Source organism: Micromys minutus (genome assembly GCF_963924665.1).
Source record: "Micromys minutus genome assembly, chromosome: 6".
NCBI lineage: Eukaryota > Metazoa > Chordata > Mammalia > Rodentia > Muridae > Micromys > Micromys minutus.
The window spans coordinates 81307696-81321530 of NC_137975.1; positions in this window are offsets into that span (position 1 = coordinate 81307696).

Genomic DNA, 13835 nt, shown 5'->3' on the forward strand with positions numbered 1-13835 from the left:
TGTGTATGTGTGAGTTGTGTGTGGTATATTTGTGTGTGTGGTATATTTGTGTGTGTGTGTGGTGTGTGTGTGTGAGTTGTGTGTGGTATGTTTGTGTGTGTGATGTGATAGTGTGTGTGTGTTAGTTGTGTGTGATATGTTTGTGTGCATGTGAATGTGTGTGTGTTTATCCCACTTGAAGTGAAAATGCTCTCCTCAAGAGCAGTATATGATTAACAAAATCTCTAGTAGCAGGCATGAGGAATCTCCCTTTGAGTTGTTAGGAGAGTCAAGTGGGCTCCCTACCTCATAGAGGCTCCTGCTGCCCTTGCCCTTAGAGCTTAAGTGTAAGACCTGAAGACACCATGAAACTTGGACACAGAATCTGGAGGAATAAAACTGAAATTGACCTGAAAGCCTCCTCCCTGAGGATTGGCTCTCAGAGTCGCCAAAGGTGCTTCACAAACTGCCAAGGAAGAAAAATGGTCAATAATCCTGCCAGTTATAATAGCCACGAACCACAGTAATAAAGAGTATGTCAAGACACCTCCTAGGAGGCAATGGTGGTGGCATTTATCTCTTGGGGGTAATAAACAAATGTCTAACTGGATTGAAGACCTACTCAATAGGAGGGAATTCATGGCTGGTCCTATAAATCCAGCTATCCAAGGCTGGTGGGGTTGTGACCCTAAAGGTATGTTCACACTACTGCCACATTCCTACATCAGAATTTGACTGCATTCACCGGTAAGTGTCCGTCCCACCCCTCCTCAAAGAAGCTTCTTTTTGTCCAGTTAACACATTCTTGACAAGCTACATACATATATGAGTTTTTATCCATAGAATTACTTTTCACATCTCAATATTTATTCTGTATGTTTGTACCTTCATTCATGCTGAGACATACATTTTGTTGATGGGAAGTTTTACTTGACAAAATATACTTATTGGCTTCCCCTAAACTACAGAGCACAGGGCCATCTGCTCAGCGTTTATTCTCTAATAGGCATGACTAAGGCATCTGGAGATGGTCTGTAGTAGGGTCTATGCAAACACTTGGCCATTGGATACAAATTGACTGGAACATCTTTGAGTTTAGTGTCTGTGGGGGAAGGGTGGTATTGGAATAATTCTCTGTGCACACAAAGGCTCAATGTGTTTGTTGCTAGTGCTAAATAACCAAGTCAGCAGCTCAGTCTGCATGTTACTCTCAAGTGTTCTCTCTTAACTTGAGCTTTACCTGGATTTAGCAGCACAAAGCCTTGACACTCCCACAAGAGGGAAAGAAGCCTGTGGGATAGGCAGATAGATACTCGTGTTGAGAGAAAATGCAATAACTCAATTGTAAGAAAAATGATATTCAACTAAAAGGAAGGCTGCTGCTAGAATTTACACTTTTCAAAGTTTCACAACTTAATTTTCAGTTTGATCCTAAACTCACTGTCGCTGTTGTTTTCAGTCACAGAGACACTGGGGCTGTTTAATGTAGACATTTATGATGTACTAGCATCACTGTGAGACTTTTAAAACAGCGTTAGAAGATGTGACTTTATGGTTCTATAAATGTCTTCTTGGATGGTGGATGAGTTAGCACGACTGGAAACCCAGCTGACAGCGTCAAGCCCACATTCACACAGCCAGACAGTCTTTTTTTTTTTTTTTTTTAAACCAAAATGCAATGTTTTTGTCTTCACTCACTTAGGACAATGCACTTGACCATTGCACAGAAAAGCTTGATATCTTTACAAATACACAATGCTTATTTTTTAATCAAGTTCTCTAAATGGAGGAAAACCATCAGTTTTCTTTATATGTGTTCTGTATGGTCCAGAGAATGACCTAACTTGCCATACATACCTGGATGCTAATGAGGGAGCTAATTAAAAGTGTAGTAGGCAGAAGCAAAACAATAAATAGCGAGTAGCAGTTAGAAGCAGCGGACAGACATAAGCATTATGTCAATTTGTAATATCTAGCCAACACTTCAGCTAACAAAGGTGATGTCATCCAATGCAGGGTTTACAAAATCCAGCATAAACTGACCAGGGAAGCTGAGGCAATCAGCTGGGTTTCCCAACTGAGCTTCTCTCTATAGATGAGCTTCCAGCTCGGTTTCCTTTACCACAGGTGTGTTCATACTGTGCTCCCATCCACATGGTACTGGATCTGCATGAAAAGTGCAGGATGGGAAGTCATGGGAGAGCAGCTGAGGACAAGCACATGGGAGGCTGGAGTCCCTGCAAAGAGGCCCCAAGAGGCCATTGTATGAAGCTGAGAAAGGGGCAGTCTTGGTTCCAGTGGCGATCCTAAGGTCTTGAGATGTCAGAATCACAAGACATCCACCAAAGAGAGCCATAGGCATGGAGTGGAACTGACCTAGAACAGACTCTGTGTGGCCTGAAGATGGCAGAGCTATAACAGGGACATTAGGGACAGAAATGTTTGCCCTGTGCCATTATTTGTTAGAGGCGTATAATGTGGGGCTTTGTTGTTGTTTGCTTGTTTTGTGTCTTTTTGTGGTTTTGCTTGTTTGTTTTGTTTTATAAAATGAATCTCACAGCTAAGAGACTAGGGATCATTTAAAGTGTTGGAATTGTTAAAGATTATAGGGGCTTCTAAAGTAGGACTGAATATATTTACATTATAACATGGTCTCTATGGGGACAAGACATGGAAGATTATGGCTTAAAAGTGACATGGTTTGGTGTTAAATTGACAAGGAGCAGGTAGTGATGGTTAGTATCAGCTTAGCAAAATCTAGAATCCAGAGGCAGACCTCTGGGCGTGCCTTTAGGAGAATATGTTGATTATGTTCAATGATGTGAGAAAACCCTTCTTACTTGTGGGTGGCACCATTCCCTAAGTAGGGGACCCTAGACAGTAAAATGGAGAAAACCAACTGAGCCTAGGCATGCACAACCTTGTCACTATCTCCTTCTTTCCTGTGAAGGCAATGTGACCAGCTCCCTCAAGCTCCTGTCACTGAAGCTTCTCCAGATGACAGGTTGGAACCTGGAACATGGAGCTGTGAACTGGAATGAACCCTCTCTTCCTTAGTGGCCCTTGTCAAGTTATTTCTATCCCAGCAACAGAAAAGAAACTAGGACACTGGAAACAACACAAGCCATTTTTATTGATATTAGTTTCCTGCTTTTAATTCTCATGATATAGGCATGCATGCAGGCAAGACACTTATATGCATCTCATTTAAAACATCACTTTATGCTCCCACTTCAAAGAAATGAGTATAAACCAGTTTAAAAGGTTATTAAACACGAGTTGAACTCCTCAGAGCTAGCCTCGGAATCTATTTTTCATAAATATTTCCTAATGATTCCCTTTTGTGGGGGACTCTGTAGCTAACACAGGCAAGGGTAACCTTATGGCGGTGGCATCACCGCAGACCGTCACAGTACTTTGACAGGTCTTTCTGCACCTGCACATTGCCAGGAATCTCAATTGAGACCATGGTGATGAGAATATTGCAGCCAATGCTCTTCCACTAGTAAGTGAACTAACTTCACTGGCTCCTGAAACAAGATTCCGTGTCTTTTTAAATTTTGTTTTAAGTTTACTCTGTACTGTGTGTGTGTGTGTGTGTGTGTGTGTGTTGGTAAGTGTGTTGCTGTAATTTTAAATTCTACCGTCTTTTCCCGGGATCAGCCTGCACTCTAGCCCCTCCTGTCTTCCTTTTGCTTTACCTGCCTTTAGCTCTGGGAGGTTTCTGTGCCACCTGTGTCCACCAGAAACCCTTGAATTCATGGATAAACACACACACACACACACACACACACACACACAGGCAGTTACTTAACAATTTGCCTTCTAGGCACAATTGCTGGGCATAGCTATCTCCTGCCTAGAAAAGCATGCCCTTACCAATTTATTATCTTTCCACCTGCCCTAAGCTTAGTGGTTAGCCCCTGCCAAACATCCTTGACCACCTGACTGTGGTGGGGGCCACAGGTTCAAGCTCTCCCCGAGACCTCACATGATTGCTGTGTTCTTCTTCCTCCAAAGCATGGCAGAATGCCTTCTCTCCTCCACATTTGCCTTTTCCTCCTGGGACCCAGAAGTCCCACCTGTACCTTCCGTCCAACAATCGGTACCCAACCTTCTTTACTAACAAATCAAGAACCAACTGGGGAATAAAATATTAGTATCAGAACCTCCCCCTTTGTGTGTGTGTATGTGTGTGTGTGTGTGTGTGTGTGTGTGTGTGTGTGTTATAGCAATCTCTTTGCTCCACTTCTCTATTCCTTTCTTCAGTCACAAGTAGTCCGACTGATCATTTACATATGCCATCTCAGTTCCCAGAGATGATGTGAGTATATTCACTGATGCCATGTAACACCCATCTCTGCACCACTGATTCATGCAGGGCAAACATGCTATTAAAACAACACACGGTGAGCCAAACACAGGGTTGCCTCTTGTCATAGCAAAAACAATGAAGTCTTACTGTATCACCAGGAAACACTTGCTCTCCTGTCCCAGATCATTCTATTATTTGTACATGTACTAAGTGTTAGGAGAGAAAGAGTTTGCCAAAATCAGCAAACACTGTTTTTTTAAAAAAAGTTTTTCTATTTGGCTCTGCAAAGCTTCTCTGGCCAGATTCTGAAAGTACTTTTTTCAGCTCAAGACCTGCCTGGTAAATCACAGGGCACCTAGAATAAAGCTAGGGGTCTGGCAATCCCAGAAAGAGCTTTGGCAGATAGACTCTTGGATCCCAAAGCAGCACAAGGATCCCTTAATGTAAGTGCATCTCAACAGTATAGATTTCACTCAAATCTCAGATACAAGAACATGAATTTCACAGGAAAACGTATTATCCAGAATAGCCTTGACCAACCAAAAAATGATGTCATTAAACAAGCACAGGCCCATCTACCTCATGGACAGTTTGCCCAAAGAAACCACCATAGAAGAACCATTCCAACTATAATACAGTGGAGAAAGAGAGACCAGATGGTTTAGGACTGTGAATGTGTGCAGGCCCTGCTGCCTGGGAGCTTGCCTTTTCCCATCAATCCGTCCTAGTCTCTCAGCTGAAGGATGTGGTACGCGTGGATCAGCACATCCCAGGTAGAGCTGAGAATGGCACTCGAGGAGTATCTGAACTGACCTGAAAATGAGGGTGAGTGGTTTACTTCACTCCCTTTCCACTACCAAGCTCCCCACTTCTAGCTGGCAGAAAGTGCTGGTGCCTCAAGTTTCACAGTGCAGCCAGGGTGGTCCAATCCTGTCCAAACACCAAAAACATCCGCTTAATTTTCTTCTCAGGAGTATGAGAGAAGCTTCTCATCAGGACCCTTAACACACCCCTCCACCAGCAGGCAAGTATTGAAGGAAGAGTCATGAAATGCAATGGGAACGTGCTTCAGTATGGAGACATTTGGAGGGTCAGTAATCCATGTCGCATGCCTGGAAAGTTTTTAGTTCTGCTGCCTGTGGGAAGATAGTCCACCGGAGTGCAACTGATTGGTACGTGTCAAAAGCATCATCTCAACCAGACAGCAAGAAAGTTTAAAATAGGATGCTAACTACTGTGTATCCCATTCCTGGACATCCAGCCTTGCTGAATCAGAAAGCACTAAGGTTCTGTGGCTTCTAGGGATCAGACTTGAAAGCCCAAGGACTACAAGGGCCCAGGCAGAGCTAGGACAGCAGGGGGCAACATTAGCCCATGCTGGTGGACTGCCCCAACACCTGCAGTGCATGAGGAGCTCTATGTCCAGTTACAGCCTTGAGCAGAAAGAACAGAGCAGCCATGGAAAGTCCTTTTGTCCACCTAGAACATGGTAAAATGTCTCCTCAGCCTCCTAGCTAAGATCAAGTATAAGAACAAGGCTGAGCACACACTAGAACATACCCAGTTCTCCTGATCAGTCTACTCTCACACAGACTGAACAAAAAAGGTGCCTGTAAGTGTTGTCCAGGATTTACTCAGGCCTCTGGAAGGCATGGTCAGCAATATCAGAGTGGCCAGGAACATAATATACCTCCCTTTCCAGACAAGTTACTGGCTTTGTTTTTTAAGCACTGCCTTGGTCCTCGATGTCTTCTATTTTAGTGAAGTTTCTCTCAGGTCTGCTCTGTGGCGAGATTTCAGAAGATACTTTAACGTCTGAGAAGAGTGTCCATGGCTCTGCTGTTGGAATCAGCCAGTCCCCCTACAAACCCTATCTGGTCTACCTTCAAAGTGGTCCATATACTGTTACCACCTTGGGTCAGCTTTTGTCTCCTCTGTCCTAAACCATTGCAGAAGCATTCCTTCTCTCCCTGGCTCTCTTTGCATTCCTTTCAATCTGAGCCCCGCACATCCACCAGCTACTCTGCCTGGCCCTGTATTGCTTTCCATCCAAGCTCCACAAAGTCTCCATCTGATAAGATGGCTAATCAGATCATTCACTGCACTGCTCAGGCTTACATTGGCTTCTCACCATCCACACTGCAAAAGCTAAACGCCACCCCATGATGGTCTACAAAGCCCTTATGGTTTATTTCTAGCACCTCTTCAACCTCCTCTCTTACAGGGGTTCTCCCTCTGTCTTCCCAGTCATTCTCTCCTCTTCTTGTCTCTTTTCCAGAGCCTTTGCCAACCCTGCCCCCACTGCCTCTGAGGCTCTTCTCCAATGTAGTACGTTGCTCTCTCCCGACTCAAAGACATCCTCATGACTCCCCATCTGCATCTCCTTTGTTTTGCCTGCTACCATGCATGAGCACATAACAGACATGGATTTCACTTGTTTCTCTTGTTTAATATCTGGTTCTCTTGACCAGAATGTGAAGACAGTAAGAATACTGTTTTATTTTTGTTCAATGATGTATCCCTAGAGCCTAGAACAGTGTGTGTGTGTGAGTGTGTGTGTGTGTGTGTGTGTGTGTGTGTGATGTCCAGGCAGTGTTAGCAACTCACTGATTCCTTTGTTAGTGGAGTAAATTAATCTAGAATAGGTTATGCATATCAGGATATGCATAGAAGGATTGAAGTGGACCAAAGGAGGAGGCCAAGAGTGCCGAGTGACCCAAGCCAAGGCACTTGATCTTTCCTGATCACTCTTTCCCCCTCCCCCCTTCCTTCTCTCTGTCTGTCTCTTCCTTTATTCTCTGGGAATTAAACCTAGTACCTCACAGACGCTAAGCTATATCCCCAGCCCCATTTTAACTCTATATCACTCTCATTAAATTGTCCCATAAGTTGTCTACTGAATAGCCAGGATTACAGGCCTACATCCCAGCCCCAAACAGCTTAAGCTCTCAGCCAATTCCATTTTCTCTGGTTGACATGGGCCCTCTGAGGGTAGCCTAGATCCTGTCTTCATTGTGTGTGGGCTTGTAGTCATACCCTATATTCCATCATGATTAGCAGCCACAGGGTTGCCTTGCACAAAGAGGTGTATCCTGGCTGTTGTGTTGCCAGGCAACTAAGTGTGACTTTCTGCATTTGACCTACCAGAGTTGTCTTTGGTTTTCTCTGGGTCAGAGTGATTTTGTTTAGCTTGCATCTAGTCCATAACCCCCTTGAACATTTTTGGGTCCTCTGCTGGACTGATCCCACATCCTGGGGTCATGCCCCACAGGTATAGAAAGGAATGGCGCTGTCTAACCTCCTTGCTTGTCCTTTTTATTTGGAGTTCTGCCCTACCAACAATGAGAACAGGACAATTGGTTTTGGTGTTCTTGTCCTGTTGTTCTGTAGCTTGTTAGGTGACAGTCTTATGAGAGGATTTTTATAAAAGAGAGACTCAAACTTCTACATCAGGATTTGAGATCATTTGTTCTACCAGCTCAGAGCTAGAGGAAGTGGCTCAGAATCTGCTACTGCCACAATGCCAAGCCTCGCCCTCCTTCCCACATCTTCATAGATTTTCTTGAACGATAACTCTTCCTTTGCAGTGTGGTCTTGCAAACATTAGTGAAAAGTCTCCAAAGCAATTCATAATAATTTTACATGTGGATGGAGGGCAGAGTGTGAGCGTGGGATCCAGGCCCTCAGCTCATCCCATTGTGAGCCCACCTTTCATGCCTCTCTGTGGACAGACTTCTTATTCACACTGTCTGATCCCTATAAATATGTAGCAAATTGATGTTGTCTGTCTATCCTTGCCCTGCCACGCCACAGAAATTAGAATTCTTTCCTCCAATCCAAGTGTAAGGTTATCCAGCCTTAACCCTTCTCTCCTACCCATCCTGCTCCTAGTGATCTCTGCCCTCTTCTTTCAAAAGAGCCTTTGAAGAAGAACAGATGTGGGCACTCCAGAAGACAGGAAGATTTCAAGTTCAAGGCTACTTTGGGTGTTACAGTGAGACAGTGCCTTAAAGAAATATGGCCATCATGGTAAAGTTTTCTTTAAAGCTAAGTTTTGATAACTAAATGGCTTTCCTGCTGATGATGGGGTCTTCTTGGCTCCTCACTCTGTCTTTGGCCCAGGGTCTTCTGTAAATACCTGTGCTGTGGGACCCTCCTGCCTAAAATTTCTTGGCTTGATTCAGTGAGGGGCTGGAGGAGAGTAAGACAGAATAGAAGTATGGAGCCCCACCCCCACATCCCAGACAGCAAACATGCTGTGGGAGGGTTCCAGCTGATCAGACGAATGTGTTGGCCTCTTCCCATCCACCTCCCACAAATGTAGGACTGAGAGGGGTTTGTTCTGTCCACTGGATCTTTGTTTTGTTCAGTGCTGGATCAGAGAAGAGCCTGTATACAGTAGGTGCGAATTTATTATTGGAGCTAACAGCTACTTCCTTCAGCCCTTGGTGATCTGGAGGCATTATGGCCATACCACCAGGACTCTTCAAGGAAAGCTTCTTCACCCGGATGCTCGCTCCAGGACGCCATAAATTGCCACATCTCACCTATGGCTGCAATCCAGAGTGCTTGAGGGTATTCTTGTGTTTCAACAAAGCATTAACAGAGCCACTGCTTGAGGACAATGCTTCTTCTCTCCTAAACATATATAAATACCTGGAGGAAAGGTTCTGTCACCATCCAGGAGATGAGGAGAAAGAAATGACCCATTGTGCCATTTAAAATAGTCATTGACAGGGTTAGGGACATGGTCCAGCAGAAGACGCCATTTTAGTTTCCAGCACCCATATTGGATGGATCAAAATTACAGTAACTTCAGCTCCAGGGAATACTGCTGTCATCTGGCCTTTGAAGGCACATGCACAACACACACACACACACACATACATACACACACACATACACATACATATAAACACATACACACACATACATATACATATACACACACAATAGTAAAATAAAATAAAATTGCTCTTCCAGAGGACATAAATTCAGTTCCCAACACCCATATGGTGGCTTACAACCATCTGTGACTTCCATTCCAGATGATCTAATGCCTTCTGGCCTCTACAGGCCCCAGGCATGCAAGTGGTACACAGATTTACATGGAGAAAAACTGTCTACACAGATAAAGTAAAGCTAAAATAAAAATTACATTAAATTAAAATAGAAAAAAGAAATCATTGGCAAATAAATTTTGTGCCACAAGTGTTGAGTGACTTGAGGAAAGATTCTGTGTGCTAGTGTAAGCCCTGCCAAGCAAGGAGGAGAAGAAACTTTGGTAGTTGAGGGAACGAGTGAATGAGGGATTGCAGAGGAAATTATCTTGACATCACATGACCAGCAGGTTTAACAGGCACAGGACTACGATTCTGTATATTTGCTTCCAAACCATCTGTTCTTCCTACTGTACCTTCTTCAAGTTCCAGTAAGAACATTTATTTAGAGGGTCCTAAGTTGTCCTTGTGGGTGTGAAGAACTGTTTGCAATACAAGCAGAAATATTTCCTATTTGACATTCAACCGTGTAGCTTTACTCTTAGACAAGTTTGAGGGGGACGGGGAGATAGCTCAGCAGTTAAGAGCACTGGCTGCTTTTCTAGAGGTCCCGAGTTCAATTCCCAGCAACCACATGGTGGCTCACAACCATCTGTAATGGGATCCAATGCCCTCTTCTGGTGTGTCTGGTGAAGCAATAGTGTACTTATATATAATAAATAAATAAACAAAAATCAATAAAAAATAAAGAGTTAATAATTATGTGGCGCACTTTCTGAGATGGCCATGATGAATTCTAATTTGCTTTTATCAGTCCCCTGGCTCAGCTCCAGCCCCTTGAAATCACTACTGAGCCTTAGATATTTACTTTTTTTGGTTTGTTTTATCAAGCACATAGCACTTTCATCTGGTTGGGGTTTAAAAGGTGTCGTCTGAAGTCACTGGCCTTCATCGTTGTCATTTATCAACACTTCTAGAGAAGTCAGAAGCTGTGGTTAATAAGCGAACAGACCAGGATCCGAATGGCACAGTCTGCTTTGCTCAAAAGGCCATGGGAACTAAGAACATACAGGTCAAGTGAGCATTTTCAATTTCCACAGTCCAACCTTGAAATGGTCCAAAATCCCACACTTTTCGAGTGCTGAAATGATAGCCCAAGTGGAAAATTCCACATCATAAGACTTCGTTTCATGCACAAAATTATTTAAAACATTGTATAAACTTACCTGCAGGCTATGTCTACAAGGTGTATATAAAACATAAATGAATTTTGTGTTTAAACTTGGTTCTTGTTGCCAATCTATGTGCATGTAAATTATTCCAAAATCTAAAGAAGAAAAAAAAAGTCCAAATCAGAAGCACTCTGGTCTTTACCATGTGGGCTAAGGGTTATTCAATCTGTTTTATATAGTATTTCTAACCGACTACTGAACTGTCATTTTTCTTATGAAAGGCAGCTTTTCTTTGTTACTTAATTTTAATTCTATCATATGTCTAAACCAAAACTGGTCCAGTAGCCCTGGAGCCTGAGTTTGGACTGCACGGGAGAAGCTCTCTGATGACATTGCAGCTTTTCCATGACTCTAGAGGGGAGTTCTGTAGCTTGGCCAAGAAACTCTCTTGTGCCTCTGTACATGGAGCCCGCCATCCAGAGCACGTGGTCACACTCAGGTCTGGAGCTCTGGCCAGAAGCAAAGGCTGCCAATTGTACTGTGTCGAACTTAATTAAGTAATAGTTTTATGAGGTGGGCGGCAATACCCTAGGGAAGAACTTAAGGCCACAGGATTTATTGAGCTCTAGCTGCAAGCTGACAGTCTCCAGCGCGCACACAAGAGAGCCTGTGTTACCAGAAAGTTAATGCTGCAAGAGAATTCTCTTTAAGTAAAGTGAGGTGCCCACTCTCTAGCTGAGACCTCTGCTCCACAAAGCAGAAGCACATCCAACAGGATCTCAGTGGATACACACACACACACACACACACACACACACACACACACACACGGACAACAAGGTGACAGGATTCAAAATGAACATCCTTTCTTAATACCAAGAGCAGGCACAGTGAAGAGGTATTACTCTTGCAGAGAACCCTGGTTCAGTTCCCAGTCCCCATGTCAGGCTTAGAACAGTCTGTAACTCCAGCTCCAGAGGACTGATGCCCTCTTCTGGCTTCACAAGCACCTATACTTATTTGGTACACAGAGACAGACAGACAGACACACACACACACACACACACACACACACATACACACACAGACAACCACACATAGACACACAGACACCTTTTTAAAATAACAATGTAAAATAAACTTTTTTTTTAAGAATACTAGGAACAATAGGATTTTAGGTGCAGGGGTTGGAGGGAGACTAGGGACAAGATCAGCCAGGTAGGAGTGAGCAAATTAAGTTTAGCTTCTCCAAAAGAAGGACTAGAATAAAAGCTACTCAGTGCTGAGTATCAGTGCAGCATGAATCCCCACCAGTGAGATAAAAGGGAGGAAGCAGAAAAGCTTGGTATGGGCAGCTGACAAGGCATGGCTCACCCCGGTCACCATGTCTAGCTATGGGGCTCATTTTTGATTCTTGATTTTAAGACAACATGAAATGCTCTACCAGAATTCCAAGAAAGATATTTTCAGACCGAAACCCTAAAGCCACTACCCCTGCATAGGACAAATCTCTTAGGATTCAGGATCTACCTCTGAAACCTTGTGCTTCCTTTTCTATAAGGTGGGCGGATCCTTCTGCAAGAATCCAGGAGGAAGGTAAAAATTAACACCTGGCAGATGGTTCTGTTCCTGGCAAGGCTTCAAGGCCCCAGGCTGAAAGCATCTCTATCATCTATGACCCATGACTTACAAAGTTGCATTTGTCTCCTTGCAACTTGTGTGGAAAAACTAAGGCCTTGTGTATCCTTTTTATTAAGCAATAGCATTAATAGAAACATGAAAACACTTGGGTCAGATGTGGAAGGAATGATGCTTGTTGCAGAGAATCCTTAGAGGCACTTGTGTATTTCAGCCAGTGCTAGTTGAGGATCCTCTGGACCTTTGTGGGGATGGGTGGGAGCTGAAGCAGAGCCCTTCCACCCGTTTCCCCAGGACTGTGTTACTCTTTCCAGCTGTTCCAGGATTCATTGATAACCTCACCTCATTTTGAAAGGCGTCCCAGTTTAGACATCAACTTGCTTGGTGACCTAGAACTGGAAACCAGTTCTCCGATGGAGACTTGGACATCTACCAAGGCCTTTCAAACTGGGCAGTGATCAGAAGCTCCATGAACACCTGAGGGCTAAGGTCACCATAACCATAGTGCTCACTGAGAATAGTGTGTCTGTCTGGTCCTGATGGCCAGGGTTACCATATAGTTTTTTCTGCCATCTGCCTCTAGCTCAGCTCTGGTAGGAGGAATTAACCTGAAGACAGGAGGCATTTTCCAAGTCTGTAACTTGAAATTTAATACTTTATTCTCCAAGCTCAGCTGGAGAATCCCTTTTAAATTTGCTTTGGTGATTAAGGAGAACAGTATTCCAAATTCTTATCTGGACCCATAAAAAATACCTTAAAGATAGACCTGGAGAGTTGTGTCCCAGATGGAAGATGAATGAGCTCAGCATATGTGACATCTAAAGGGCACATTTGGGGTGTGGGCATCAAACTGAACCATCCTTGTGACTTCTAGGAAGACCCCAGCTTCCATGAAGTGCTGGTGCTACCCTGGGGCACAACTCACACAAACTTAATTCGGCTTTGTTGTAGGCCTGTAATCCCACCTGCTCAGTGGGCAGGGAGAGGAAAATCACAAGTTTAAGGCCTGCCTCAGCTACAGAGTAAGTTCAAAGCCAGCCTAATCCACTTAGCAAGATCGTCTCTTAAACAAAACAAACAAACAAAAAACCAAGCAAACAATTTCAAAAGTAAAGGGCTGGGGATACAGGTAAGTGGTAGAGGACACTTACTTTGCTAATATATGAAACCCCAGTCCCTTACACACACACACACACACACACACACACACACGGTCTCTAAATAAGTAAATAAATAATGTAAATATAAAATAAAGTATCTAATGATGGCTTATGAAAATGCCATGAATGCTATTCTGACATTCTAAATCTGAAGTGGTTACGATGACGCTATTGCAAGATGCTCCTTTCACATGTTCTGAGTCCAGATTCTTCCTGTGTGGATACAGAGGAAACAAACAAACAAACAAACAAAAACTGTGATTGGTTATAAGTCAGCCCCCAAACAAAGAGTGAAGGGCAGAACCCCAGAAACCTAGAGCTGGGCCATAGCCTCCCAAAGGTCTTTGCAGCTGCATCAGAAACAACAGCACCTAGGTGTTCCTTGCTGCCAGCCAATTAGCCAGTTACCAGATGGTCTGCACTGTGATGGTGAGGGTGGGGATGGGGGTGAAGGGCCTAGTCTTCAGAACAGGCTGTTTAAAACCCAAGGTGGCCATGCTACATTGCAGAGGAATCCTCATGTTAGCGGATGAGCCCGTTACAAAGAATCCACTTTGTAAGTAAGTGTACA